Below are 15,381 nucleotides of genomic sequence, written 5' to 3' on the forward strand. Positions count from 1 at the left end.
GCTACCTGTAACACCACCAACTAGTTGTGTATGTATAGGAGGTGTATTAGTAGACCTGTGGCAGTGACTTGGGGTTCGCGTGATCGTCATTTTATGATTGAACTTTCATATCGAGGTCTTGAAGTGAATGAGTCTGATTTTCGGAAAGCCACTTGAATATAATCTTTCAAAAGTATTTGTTGAACACATGGTAATGACGTTTTCAAAGTTACGAATTTCGTTTACAATACATCAGTTCATGTGTAAACAGTACTTTTAGACAGCATAGAATATCTTGCAAAATCTGTTTTGAACAGTAGACAGAAGTAAGTGGCTACATTTATACTAGTGATTCTAAACTATTGATGCCTAGTATCATTGTTATGATATTTCAGGCCAAGGTGCACACAGTGACTCTGCAATCAACACGCGTTGGGCATATTTCGCAAGGCTTTGTGTTTTTAAGCATGTTGGATTTGCTTGCTCGTCTTATCACTCAAGCATATGCACCACTGATAGTTGCCAGTCAAGCAAGTTTTCTCAACAGGTTTAACTGACGTACGTGGGTAAGCCTGATTAAAACGCCAGCAGTGTTGGGAACTACTGTCCCAGATAACTGTTGTATTCAATTGTATTCATCTGTCTGGAATTTTCTCGAAAAATTGTTAATCTGCTGTTGGGAAATGGTTGAAGTCTCATGATAAATGATTGGTTCATTACTAACGAACAATCATAAAAAAATAGTAAGTATTATTTTTCACACTTACCTCTTCGGTTAGTTATTTCAGATAGGTCTAAAGAAAAAAAACAACATGTTGTTATCTGTTGGTCATATATTGAGAAACTGAACAAATTTGTCATCCAGTGTAAAGTTGTAGAACCTGATATTTTAGAGTGATGATTACTACACCATAAACATATTCTTACCAGAGTCTTGAAGAAATATCGAGTCAGGAGTTTCAAAAACTAAAACAGTAGTTTAAAACTATTTTTGTCTTTGATTATGAGAAAAAGTGATGGATTGTTTGGTCGTTTGGTCACTGCCAGCAATCTTGGATTATTTCAATTAATCGGAACACCACTAAAAATTATGTCAACATACAATCGCATGTTGCAAAAAAGGAGTGATTGGCATCACATGTGACAGCGATGAAACAGATATTAGGGATAATGTTCTGGTTGTAAGGCAGCTTGAATAGTGGACAGTTATAAACTTGATGACGAGGGCTCATTTGCACAAAGCGATTTTAGCACTCCGATGATTGTAAGTCATTCTCTAACACAGGCTTTAGATCCTCGTAGCACTAATATCGCTTTATGCAAGTGGGTCCTGGGCCCCGTTTCACAAAGCTGTCGGAGGCCTAAGATATCGTAACCTTTCTCGTACGTCCCATGTTACAGCGTACTACGACAAGCGTTACGTGATCTTAGGCTTATGAGAACTTTGTAAAACGGGGGACTGGTTTGTAATATAGCGTCGTATCACATTCATAACATCAGTCACTGGATTTTCAGGTCCAGGCGCAATTATTGATACACCTATACCCCTAGTAGTGCTGAACTCGACTTCAAATTGGAAACAAAAACTATGAAAATGCTTATGTTTTGTGATGGTTGATGTCCAACAAATAAATCTGTCCATTTTGTTTACATGTAAGCATACCTACACATAAACATGCACGTTAAAATAAGAATTGCCACATCTTGCCAAATTGTATGAGTGAGTGAGTGATTTTAGTTTTACGCCGCACTCAGCAATGTTCCAGCGACATGGCGGCTGTCTGTAAATAATCTGAACCAAACAATCCAGTGATCAACAACATGAGCATCGATCTGCGCATTTGGGAACTGATGACCTATTCTACCACGAGACCTTCACGGGTTCCAAAGTGTATGAAGTAATAGTATTTCTGGAGTGAGTTTTCACTAACCAATACTTCTTGGGTTGTAATCCTGCCTTGTGATAGCTACACTCAGGTAACTTCCTGGTTGTCACCATTTCTAGAGAATGACACTTATTGCAGTATTTATCCCCGTTTCCACACAATCAGCTGCCTTTGGGTGTAATGATTAGATACAACATGTACACAGACATTTTAACGTCCACAATAATGAACATATTCCCTGATCAATTAAACATTGCTCTCACTAATACTTGGAATAGGTGGTCAAGAATCGTAAGTTCGAATCTTGGATGCCCACTGGACTTTCCCCATGCACGTTTCACCAACTGTTATAATCTTCAAAGCGGTAAAGTGCCATCGTTCATAATGCTTATATTATTGGGGTTACATATTGCAAGGGGGGTTGGTTACATTTGTTAGTTAGGTATCAGCTAAATGTGTTGTAATATATTTGTGGAAGGATTCTCTCTTCCATAATATAATTACCAGGTACCTGTTGATTGATACACATTGATTTGCTATTGTGTTTCCAAGCCAGCGGTAAACAACCTCGATATCGAGCGTTACTATGAACAAAAAATGTCTGAATAAGCCATTCACAAGAAAGGGGTGTCGTATACCCAGATTTAAAAAAATGTTTAAAGTTTGACACCTCTAACAGTCCTACATACTTTATATCAATTGACATGCACACTATTTTAATAAATGAAACAGTCCAAGCACCATTTAAAAAGGACTGTCGTCCCGCCCAAGTATCCTAACAAGGGAGGAAGACTGGCGGACGACCGCGGAGGACGCTTTGTTACTCAGGTATGTTATAATTGACAACTTTCATAGTTTTTAAGCTGAGCGTTGATGGAAAGAGTTACTGCAGGGTTAGTGAGATGTATTATTTCAGTGCACCCGATTACCAAGTCTTGTCTACCCTCAGAAACTCATTCCACCCGGCGGGCTATCATATCTGAGAGACCTTGTCAAACCATATGTTCTCAGTAGATCTCTCCAATAAAGGAACTTCTTGCTGAAGTTTGTTCCTACAACTCGTCTTAGGCCATACTTTCTCACCTGTATCCTCTAATCCCTGGACCAGTCTAGCCATTGTCATCAGATGCGTTTGTTGAGGCTTTTTTAACGCCGCACTCAGCAATATTCCAACCACGTGGCACCGGTCTGAATTGTATTAAATAGTGGCTATTGGCCAAAAGGTAATCGTTTCTCAAAACCGATTTCCTGGTTCCCGCAATATTCCATCTCTATGGCGACGGTCTGTAAAGAATCGAACACGAACATCGATCTACGCAACTGTATATACGATGACGTGTCAACCAAGCCAACAAGCCTGATTTGTTGCCTCTTACAATAAACATGGGTTACTGAAGGCATCAACCAATATCTTCACAGGTCTTTTCACATAACATAGAAGACTCTTCGTTAAATGACATAGAACATGTCTATTCTGTTTCCTGAGTTCTGAGTATGAATTGCGTAGTTTGTTTTCAGTTCATTCCTACTTTCAAGTAAGACCTGACAATGCGAGCCATCATTCCACTGTTGGTACTGATACTCGGTGTGGCCGTGATGACGACACTGGCAACTAGTGAGTGTAGTTTGATGTGCACAATTATAATATGATGTATAACGTACTTAAATGATACTAAACTAACTCCATTTGAACCTTTTGTAATGAAATTATGATAGCCACGCGTTGTTTTAAAAGAAGAGTTCAGAATCTAGAGAATGAAGCTTGTCTTATACCATATTAGACATTATTTAATCACATTAGAATGGTTGAGAGTGGGCTGGGGTGCAGTATCAGGGCGCTTTCATGGCATGCAATCACTCAAAGGAAATTTCCTCTTCATAGTCTTGAATAACCATACTCCCAGAACCGAAATGAAGATTTCACTCACACGACGATGCAGTAAAACCGTCAGAACTCCTGATATGTCTGTCTCACAAAGCTTTGTCTCGTCGCTACATGGCTGAAAGAATGCTGATGCCACGTGAAACTCAACTCAGTGATACGTCGACGGGATCGCTTCCGTGGTGTAGTGGTTAGAGCAACCGCCTGGTGAGCTGAAGGTAGTGGTTTCAATCCCCTGCGGCGTCATACCAAAAGACTTTATGGTACTTGTTGGTCCCTGCCTGGTCGGACTGGTCGACTCCGCGTCAGGATAATGTATCTGAGTGGGGTATTCATGCTTAGCTGCATGATATCTCAGTGAGCTGGCATTATAAAATTAGCTTCAGTCTGGACTAGTACAAGCAGCCACATATAGACATGCATGCACGTCGTCAAGAGCGAAATAGTCTTAAGCACGACGTTAAACCACATTTCACCTCATCTTACCCACCACAAAGTCAAAGCTGCTTTGATTACAACGTGTGCTTGTAGATATAACTATTAAAGCTCTGTACTAACCGATGGAGTCATATTCATTCAACCAAGCTGATATCACCTTGACAACACCACATGTTCATCAACCATTTAAAAATGAAACACATACAGCTTTATGGACTACAACTTCTTGTTTATTACAAAGAGCACTACTGATGAAGCCAATGACAGGGATAGGTAGTAACACACATATCTAAGCATTGTGTCTGTTTGTTGTTACTACTCATCCCACTCATTGACTTCATCACTAGTGCTCTTTGTTGTTTTAGTTCCCTACTGGCCTCCTCCACTAATGTACCACTTGTGTATTCTATGACATGCTGTCGCTAATGTTAATCCGCTGTTTGTCACAACATACCATGTATATAAATCTTCTCACAATTTGGTTGTATTCACATTTAGATTCGAAAACGATGTCAGAATCTACATCGAAACATCGCTCAATGTACTAAACAAGAAGTTGTAATCCACAGAGCTGTATGTTTCACTTTTGACTCACCAACTTCTAGAATGCCCATTAAATAAACAAGTATCAAGTATCATTTTGTTTAATTGAGATTGATTCCAGTATTTACTTGCCCCGTGACGTAGATGCATTATTGAATATACAAGTAAATTTGCAAAGTTTTCCATGACGATTTACGTTTTTGAAGAAGGAAGCTTCCAGATAACCAAATTTGGTAACATGCAATTTTCTTTATCAGGTTCATCATCTTCAGAGCCAACAACAGTAAGTATATAACGTTTTAAGAATAACCCATACTAACCATTTCTTTGTTCTTAAATATGCTGATGGGGGCGATTGTGGTGGGAACTGAAGCGCAATTATTTAATGACTGCCAGTTTACTCTTAGTAGGATCGATCTGTTGGTAATTGTCTTTGGGACGATAGTCATAAGTCCATTACATGTATTTCAAAGTATTTAAAACACTTCTATGTATTTTAGAAACGTCAATGTTGTTACGAGAGTCAAGAGATGATAGATTAGTGGGTTATAACATGGCGAATAGCTGATTATACTTGGGTACAACCACTAATATTATCACACCTCTGTCACGTTTTGTAGTATGCTTTCAGATCTACAGTAATGCAGAATTTACCATGAAATTCTATAAAACTGTGAACTCCTTGCAGTGTTTTATCGACAAAACCTTTTAAAACGGCTGCATTAATATGTACTCCGTCGGTTCGTCCATCCGTCCTTTTCGGGAGATAACCTTTGCAATGTGGTACTCTTGAATTTCTAATTATAATATTTATTGCATTTCCATGGCAACAAGTTTGACTTCTACTGAAATTGGTGGTAGTGCACTTTTTCGGAAGAGGACCTAAAAACAGTTTAATATTTCTTCACCAAATGTAGATAGGTCTGGTGGCATATTGGTGCCTCTTGATAGTTTTGGATTTCTGAATAAAATATAGTTTGTATTTCCATGGCAAAAAGTATGACTTGTGCTGAAATTGGTGTTTGTGCTCTTCACCGGAACAGAGCTTTAAACTGTTTACTAATTCTTCACCAAACCTGGCCCATAGTCTGGTGGTGGCTTTTTTATAGGTTTGTGAATAATAATAATCATAACAAGAAAAGAAAAACAAATTCACCAGACAAAATAGACTTCTTGACAATGAAAAGCAATTTTAAGGCAACCTAAGGCAAGTGGTTATGGTGAGCATGATAAACTGCCTCCCATGGATGCCAATGAAAGGTTCTGGAAACAGTTGTGATTTGTACCCGGCGACTGTAACCTGGAGGCACCATGGGTCAGTGATTGTGACCATCCGATGCATGAGAAATTAACCAGGTCGTTTATCTGTTACATGTCACCAGATTGCCTGAAGACTGTTATAAAGAAGTCCAAATCTATTACAGTTTCAGGGCCTGATGGCATTCGGAACCTGTACCGTCACCTCACTGTTTTAACTCTCTTGTGGACACAGGTGATGTTCCTCCATGGTTCTGCTAAGGTCGCACAATACTCCTTCCCAAAAGGGGAGACTTGGCTGAACCCCAAAACTTCCACCCTATCACATGTTTGAATACACAAAACAAATTATTGACAGGGTGTTTGACAAACCTCGTGTCATCTTACTGTTCTTCCAATAACATAATATACATAGAGCAGAAAGGGGCAAGAAAGGGATGTTGAAGGTGCAAGGATCAACTTGTACAGAAAATACCACCACCGCAACTTCTCCATGTGCTGGAATAACAACAACAACAACAACAACAACAAAATCAACAACAAAGAAAAAAGAAAAAAGGAAACAAAAAGAAAAAAAGGACCCAAAACACATAACCTTGTCCCTCACGAATGTATGCTAACGTCTCTTCATTGTACTGACCTACCTCTCAGCGACAACTTGATATACTCAAGTCTTTAATGAGTTGCTGGTCGACTCAACTCAAGATGAAGTCGCAGGGGCAGGTGCAGACTTTGTTATCTATTCCAATTTGAAGGGGAATATTTCAGGGGGACTCCTTCTGTACTTTGCTTTTTTTGTCTGCCTTTAAATTCTTTGACTTTTGTATTCAGTAGGAAGGAGGGTCACCATCCACCTCAGCACAGATCCCCAACACCTCTTACTCATCTCCTCTATATGGATGACATCGACTTCCTTACCAAAGGAGAGACCATTTTGAAAGAACAGGTTCTCCTTGTCGAGTTCTTTTCTAATGATACTGGCGTGACATTTGGACTCGACAAATGTACAACTTTTCATTTGAAACGTGGAAAGGTAACTTATGATGGATCGGTCAATTTCGAAGGGGAGCAGCTATTGTACGTCTTGTGGAAGATCATGCCAACGCCTATCTTGGAATGCAAGTTCCAGAATGCAGAAATTCAAGATAAACTTCTGGCCGAGTATAAATCTCGTTTAAAGAAAATCTTTATTTCAGAGCTAAATGCCCGAGACAAAGTCAAAGCCACCAATACTTTTGCTGTGTCAGTTCTCTCCTATTCCTTTGGAGTAGTCGACTGGACAAACAAGACATCCAAAGTCTTGACCGCCTGACCAGAAGGATAACGTCTGATAACAGAGCACACCACCCTTGTTCCTCTCTTAATCGTTTATATATGCCAGTCAATTCAGGAGGTCGGGGTTTGATTAATGTGGAGGTTCTTCATGATAGAATGTGTACTTTTCCTCATATTTGTTGATTGGATGCATGTCAAGACAAACGATAAAAGCAAGGAATTCCATAGCTGTTTTACGAGTGCCAAGGTTGTTGGACACAATCTGAAATGTGAAATCGCAAATGTACTGCTGGAAGGTACAGCGATGGGAGTAAACCAAGTCCTTCACCAAATCTACCCAGAGTGGGTCCTTTTTGGAGAATCTGACTGAGAAGCCAATGTATCGTGTGCACATACAGGGTGTGGAACAGAACAGCAATCCAACCGACTCCTTTGCCTAGATGAAGTGGCCTGGTCTTAAATGTGAAACTGAGGGCTTCTCAGGACCAGTCACTTCCCACTCACAGTCGCCAGAATGTGATTCTTAATCAAAATGTTCACATGAAACGTCGATTATGCAATTTACAGAGACTGTCCAACACCTTGTCAGTGGAAGCCCTTCCTTGGCACAAACAGCATATCTTAAACGACATGATGGTGTGGCCCGCTACTGTCTCCACCATGCCTCGTGCTTTGACCCGAGGTCAATCCATGGTACGTCCCTGAACATGTCCAGAGCGTCATGGAAAATGATGCTTTTAAACTTCTCCAGAATATGCCATATACAGCCTCAGACGAATTCCAGTCGACAAACCTGATCTTGTCCTTTTTGATAAGCCAATGAAATTATTTATATCATAGAATTTTCTGTCCTGTTTGACGGCAGTGGGATTTGCAACACTCAAGAAAGGCATGATAAATATGTGGACCGCGCCTTTGAAATGTCTCGCTTGCATCCAAAGTACACTGTCGTCAGGCTCCCCATTGTTCTCGGTGCCCTTGATTTGGTACCTTCTGATCTCTTAGCACAGATCAGGAGAGTGCCCAGGTTCTCCACCGGGTGCACAGCCCTTCTGACAATTTGCGTAATGCAGAAGACTGTAGTGTTGGAGAGTCTATATTTTTCCGAAAAGTTCTTGACGGGTTCGACTAGGCAGTGTTTTCTGGGAGAAGAAAGCAGTTCATATAGCTTTTACAGAAAGGTAGCAGTGAAATGTAGAGTCTTTAGCAGAGATTTTTAAAGCGTCCTTCGATGACGTGTTCCTGATTTCCTTTGGAAGAGGGTTCCACAGTTTAAGCCTGTCAAAGGAGAATGCGTTGAGGAGAGAGTCAGAGGAGGGTGGGAGACTTCGGTGGGGTAGATACATTCAGGTGGATTCCGTGTACTTTCTGGATTGATTTAGTGGAAAGATTCGCATATAGTGCATTACAGTAGTCGATTTTAGAAGTGACATGATCGTGCATCATAGGTTTACAGGTGTCAGCATCGAGATGATAGCGACTTTGGCTGTTATTGTAGATGTTGTAGTAGCAGACTTTACTGATGGAGGTGATGTGTGCATTCATGGACATGTTGGAATGGAGGATGACACCAAGATTCCTGGCACTCTCTGATGGTGGGATTGTGAATAAAGTATATTTTGCATTCCCACTGCAACAAATCTGACTTCGGACTTCGACTTAAACTGGTGGCAGTGCTCTTGTCCTGAAAAGAACTTTAAACCGTTTAGTATTTCTACGCCAAACCTGGGACATAGATAGGTACATGTATGGTGATGTACCCTCACCCATCACCCTCAGAGTCAGGCACCTAATCGTCAGCAGACAGAGTCAGACGCTTAACCCGCTCAGCCACAGCGACTTCCACAAAAATGAAAGTCGGACAACAGGTAGTCTAGACTGCGTACTTTGTCTACTGATGCCTGACTCTGAGGGTGCGGGTTCGAATCCCGGATGGGACTCAACCAAAAAAGTACTGGAAGTTCTACTTTACCAAATATGACATATGTTGCATTTGACAACTTTCTAAATGGCATCGTGTAATCATAGCTTTCGGCCGTAGGAGCCGTGCCAACTTACACTCATCAGAGGGATACACAAAGTACGCAGACTAGATTACCAGTTGTCCGACTTTCATGTTGTGGAAGTCGCGATGGCTGAGTGGGCTAGGCGTCTGACTTTGTCTGCTGGCGATTAGGTGCCTGGCTCTGAGGGTGCGGGTTCAAATCCGGGATGGGACTCAACCAAAAAAGTACTAGAATTTGTGCTTTACTAAGAAAGTGAAATCCCAAACATGACATATGTTTCACCAGACCTGATACACAGTTTGGTGGTGTACTGGTGCCTCTGGATACTTTTGGAGTACTGAATAAAGTCATATCTTGCGTTTCCATGGCAACAAGTTTATCTTCGACTGAACATAGTTCTGTCCTTTCCATACTCCCCTTCCACTTTGCAACATAGTCACTGACACATATATATCACTTGTGTAATGTTGTTGATTCTATCATTTACAGACCGTTGCCATATAGCTGGCAAAAGCCTGTTATATACACCTCAAAACATTGGACGTAGTCAGTCACAACAATGTGACATATTCACGAAGAGGTTTTTGCCACCGCGAGGTGTATTGATGACTTTATCTTCGCTTTAGATGTTATGTTTAGATATTAATATGATATATTTGCAGGCACCCACGACCCCAAAATATACCATAATTTACATTCTACTGCCTCCTTCCTAAACGAATCAATACCTGTAATTTAAATGTTAACTCCCTGTCATTACACAAAACGAATGTGTCTTTTACTTAAACGGAATGCATTCACTTTATTGTATACACTGTATTAAAATTATGTGCAATAATTGCGTACGTTTAGTGATTGCAGGATAAACCAGATTCCAACTGACTACACCGCTTGCAGCCGTCAATGTGTTTGCACATCCTGATGGTAGATATACTTTCTGTCACTGGCTTGTCTGGTCGGTTTGACTTGTTTATCTGCAGACGCCCGTGGTATAGCTGGAACATTGCAGACTGCGGCGCTGTACAACGTAGAATGAATCGAATTCACGCTGAAAGGGTGAATTTAAGTCACTTTTGTGAGAATACCTCATGAGATGTGTTCGCAATCAATTAGGACTTATCTGATCATGTGACCACACAGTAAGTGGATTTGCAGAGGTTTGTGTCAATCTTGGAAGCATTAAAATTTACAAACTGATTAATTTCTTTTCCACAGGAACCAACGACATATACCGTAGGTGTACATTTTGTACACCCAGGAGGTTGTTAAGATGTCTCTTCAAATAATGATATTTAACTTGTTTTAATAGTTAGCATTAATAATGAGGACCTATGTATGTAATGTTGTTACGTTATTAAACTCTCCTCGTGTAAGACCTTATTCCCATAATGAATTCAATACACAGATGTACATGTTAAAGCCTTATTAACGTTCCACCCACGTGGTTTATCTTGACCATCGGTGACTGCGACGTCAAGCAACTGCACAGTGAAAGGGTGTATGAATAGTGTTTTCACCAGAATATCATTCACAATTAATTAACAATGTGTCATTACTTCTCACCGAAGATTTCAGCATTTGCCCCATATTATGTAGCAGGTGGCCTTGCAGAGCTGTGTGTCAATCTTGAAAGCTTTCACCGAATCTCTCTTTCGAACAGGTACCAAGTTCAAGTATAACACCAAAGAGCGTAAGTTTCACTTTCACTACCAGTTGGTTGTTTGTCTCTTTAAACGAAATACTTCATGAATCATTATAAACCCATGGAAAGCCCTTGTGATTATTGAACACCTGTGACGTATAAGGCCTACAACGTGAACTCATTGAAAAACTGTACGTGTTAAAGCCTTATTTGAGTTCCACGCCCGGCAACAGGAAACAAGTTTCACTCTGTAAACTCGACCGACTGAGAGTCTGAAATATTACGAAGACCATAGTGATGTTTGTTCAAATGATGTGAAGACTGGAAGGATATTTTTGGTTTCTATTTACTGATCGTGAATATCAAAATTGTAAGACTTACTCTGCAAGTGGAAATAATTAATTAGGGATCGATTGAGTATGCTTTTACGCTGCCTTTAGCAATATTGCAGCAATATCACGGTGCGGAAAAACTAGAAATGGCTTCACACGTTGTTCTCATGAAGGCTACGAGTCCATGGTTTTGCCAAAACGGGCCAATATACTAAGTACTGGACTATCCAATTAGCTGATGTCTTATAGACATTTAGCAGTTGGTAGGGTAATATGAACACACTTGATATAAATCTCTTGATATGGATGTGCATCTTCCTTATTTATATTCACTTGATGAAGGGGCAAGTATTAGCCCAGAAACTTTGTGTGTAAGTAATAAAGAAGTTTGATGTCCATGTGAAATGTGTTGCATTACCCAACTTTTAAAAGAAGATGCCCTAAACGTGTTAAGTGGGAAGATTTTCAAGTATTTCTATGTGTACATTTTATATTAAATATAGTTAGCATTAATAATGAGGACCTATGTATGTAATGTTGTTACGTTATTAAACTCTCCTCGTGTAAGACCTTATTCCCATAATGAATTCAATACACAGATGTACATGTTAAAGCCTTATTAACGTTCCACCCACGTGGTTTATCTTGACCATCGGTGACTGCGACGTCAAGCAACTGCACAGTGAAAGGGTGTATGAATAGTGTTTTCACCAGAATATCATTCACAATTAATTAACAATGTGTCATTACTTCTCACCGAAGATTTCAGCATTTGCCCCATATTATGTAGCAGGTGGCCTTGCAGAGCTGTGTGTCAATCTTGAAAGCTTTCACCGAATCTCTCTTTCGAACAGGTACCAAGTTCAAGTATAACACCAAAGAGCGTAAGTTTCACTTTCACTACCAGTTGGTTGTTTGTCTCTTTAAACGAAATACTTCATGAATCATTATAAACCCATGGAAAGCCCTTGTGATTATTGAACACCTGTGACGTATAAGGCCTACAACGTGAACTCATTGAAAAACTGTACGTGTTAAAGCCTTATTTGAGTTCCACGCCCGGCAACAGGAAACAAGTTTCACTCTGTAAACTCGACCGACTGAGAGTCTGAAATATTACGAAGACCATAGTGATGTTTGTTCAAATGATGTGAAGACTGGAAGGATATTTTTGGTTTCTATTTACTGATCGTGAATATCAAAATTGTAAGACTTACTCTGCAAGTGGAAATAATTAATTAGGGATCGATTGAGTATGCTTTTACGCTGCCTTTAGCAATATTGCAGCAATATCACGGTGCGGAAAAACTAGAAATGGCTTCACACGTTGTTCTCATGAAGGCTACGAGTCCATGGTTTTGCCAAAACGGGCCAATATACTAAGTACTGGACTATCCAATTAGCTGATGTCTTATAGACATTTAGCAGTTGGTAGGGTAATATGAACACACTTGATATAAATCTCTTGATATGGATGTGCATCTTCCTTATTTATATTCACTTGATGAAGGGGCAAGTATTAGCCCAGAAACTTTGTGTGTAAGTAATAAAGAAGTTTGATGTCCATGTGAAATGTGTTGCATTACCCAACTTTTAAAAGAAGATGCCCTAAACGTGTTAAGTGGGAAGATTTTCAAGTATTTCTATGTGTACATTTTATATTAAATATTTAAACATATCACATTAAATAAGACTCAAATTGTGTGGGGATAATTCATGGCATAGCAATTGTTTCCAGGGGAAGAGCAACAACGAAAGTACATTTTCAATAGTTTGGTTCAGTTTGGTTCAGTTCTTCCCGCCTCGACATCTGATATGCAGCTATAAAAAACTGGAGTGAAATCAGTCTGAGGTTGTACCAAAACACAACTGGCGAGCTATTAGATAGATGTAGGTTAGTGGATACTTGGATGGACAGATGATGGATGAATGGATGATGGATGGGAAGGTAATGAATGAACTGATGGATGGATAGATGGATGGATGGATGTGAGTAGTTTTGCTCCGTTTTAGCATTATTACTGCAGCATCGCGGCCGGGACATTAGAAATGGGCTTCACACTCTGCGCCCATTGTCGGGGATCGAACGCGTCTTCGGTGTGACGAGCGAACGCCTTATCTACTAGGCTTTAGCGCAGCGCAACCTGGACGGACAGGAGGGGCTGAAAGTGAGATGGGGCTGAGGGCTGAAGGGGTTATGACATGCCTTTTTGCATTGATGGATTGGGGTGCGGTTGTATGTAGGTAGCCGTACGGATGAGTAGATGGGTGGATGGATGGAAGAGTGAGTGAGCGAGATAGATTTATCATCACATCGGCAATATTTCAGTCATATCGTGACGATGGAGGGAAGAGTGGCAGAAGGATGATGAAAGAACCGACGATAGGAGTGGATGGGTTAACCGATGGATGGATGGGTGAAGAGATCTGTGGATTTGTGCTTGAATGCTAGACTGATGGAGGTGTTAGCTGTAGAAGTGGTAGATGGATGGAGTATACAATGGTTATATGAAGTGAGCGTATGGAGTACTGACGGGTTACCGGTTGAGTGGATGGATGGGCTGGTGGTTGACAGAATCTGTGGATAAGAGTTTTGATGGGAGAGTGGAAAATGTAAGTAGAGTCAAGGACGCGTGGAGAGGGTCAGTGAGTGGTTGGACGGTGGAAGGTTAGATGTATCTGACCTGGTGGAGGTAACGGCGAATGGACGCAGGGATGAGAGCATCGACGTGAGGGAAAGGAGGTGTGCAGCTGAGCTTAATCGTGAATGGTGGCTCCAGTCAGTGAATTGGAGAATAATACGAATGAGAGTATCCCAAATATAGAAGCTGATCTTCACATAAAGTTGTGTCATCTCTACACCAGGAACTTCTAGAATGCCACTCAAACAATATCACGTCTTTTAGATCTTAGAGTCTTCTCATAGATTTAATAGATGTCTCGAAACATAGGCAAGTACAAGTCGAAAATATGTAGTTACGAGAAAAACAGGATGGTAATGAATCTAAATTACACATTTCAGGACTCGCCAAGCGTCATGACGGCATCGACCATCGGGATAGTTCTCTCTGTTGTGGGCGTGGCAGTTATTAGACAAGTGCTGTAGACCGCCCTCCTTCCCAACAGCCCAAGGAAAATACCTATCTCGTCATCAAAAACAGGAACGCCGGAATTGTGAAAATGTCATTTCGGATCTAAACTTCTCTGACGTTCCATGTTGACTCTCAGAACAACACCATGTCTACAAATCTCTTAAACATTCACTTTCGTATGACATAGTTTTGGTAATGTAGGCATTTTCCTTGCGAGATAACGTGTTCCTATTGACGCCTAGAGGTTTCAGTTATATTCCTATTTCCATACGTTCCTATTCCAAATTGTACATGATTAAGAATTCCAAAGAAGCCATTGCTACTTTTAATCCCACTAAGAGAAGCTAGCACGTGTTAGTGTAGTAGGTTTATAAGTAGCGCTCTTGTGGCAATGACTTGGGTTCGCGTGATCTCACGTTGTGATAAGGTGACTGACTACAATCAATGATTGAGCCGTTGTATCTCGAATGATGTAGCAATATAACACTGGTTCTGTTCTGTATAAACACAGAGACGTTTTATGCAATAAAACACTGTTTCTCTCCTGTAATATACTAAGTTTGTTTTCATTCTGTAGAATCTGTGGGTGAGTTGGTGACCCCTGAACAGTTTCACGTGACCAGATTCCGGGTTTGTGTTGACCAGAGTAAGGAGGTATGTTTACGGTGTTTGGACAATACTGGAGTTATATCACGTATCACTATAATGAATTTGAATAGCCAATACAATCCGAGACGGATGTCCCTTTGGTGAAATCCTTCAGCAGGGGTGTGGTGTTGAGGCTGTGTATATTAATCAAACGGAACAAACTGCCGTTTATCTTATTTCCTATTGGAATGCACACACCCACACAACCACATTGACTCAATACACATACATGAACAATTAGTAAGGAAGAGAGTTTTATCATTGTCACTTTTTATGCATTTATGCATGTCGTAAGAGGTGACTAACGGGATCGGGTGGTCAGGCTCGCTGACTTGGTGGTTCCCAGTTGCGTAGGTTGATGGTCATTCTGTTGATCACTGGATTGTCTGGAACAAACTCGA

General features: G+C 40.5%; 1 long non-coding RNA gene across 1 annotated transcript; it reads left to right on the forward strand.

The window, feature by feature from the left end:
* Nucleotides 1–2,597: 2,597 nt before the first annotated feature.
* LOC137267900 (uncharacterized) lies at nucleotides 2,598–14,882 on the forward strand. The gene is made up of 6 exons (XR_010955010.1): nucleotides 2,598–2,693; nucleotides 3,384–3,480; nucleotides 4,986–5,011; nucleotides 10,927–10,956; nucleotides 12,095–12,124; nucleotides 14,263–14,882. It is a non-coding gene; the product is annotated as an uncharacterized lncRNA (long non-coding RNA).
* Nucleotides 14,883–15,381: the final 499 nt, after the last annotated feature.

The sequence above is a fragment of the Haliotis asinina genome, chromosome 16 (genome assembly GCF_037392515.1).
Source record: "Haliotis asinina isolate JCU_RB_2024 chromosome 16, JCU_Hal_asi_v2, whole genome shotgun sequence".
In the NCBI taxonomy this organism is placed as follows: Eukaryota; Metazoa; Mollusca; class Gastropoda; order Lepetellida; family Haliotidae; genus Haliotis; species Haliotis asinina.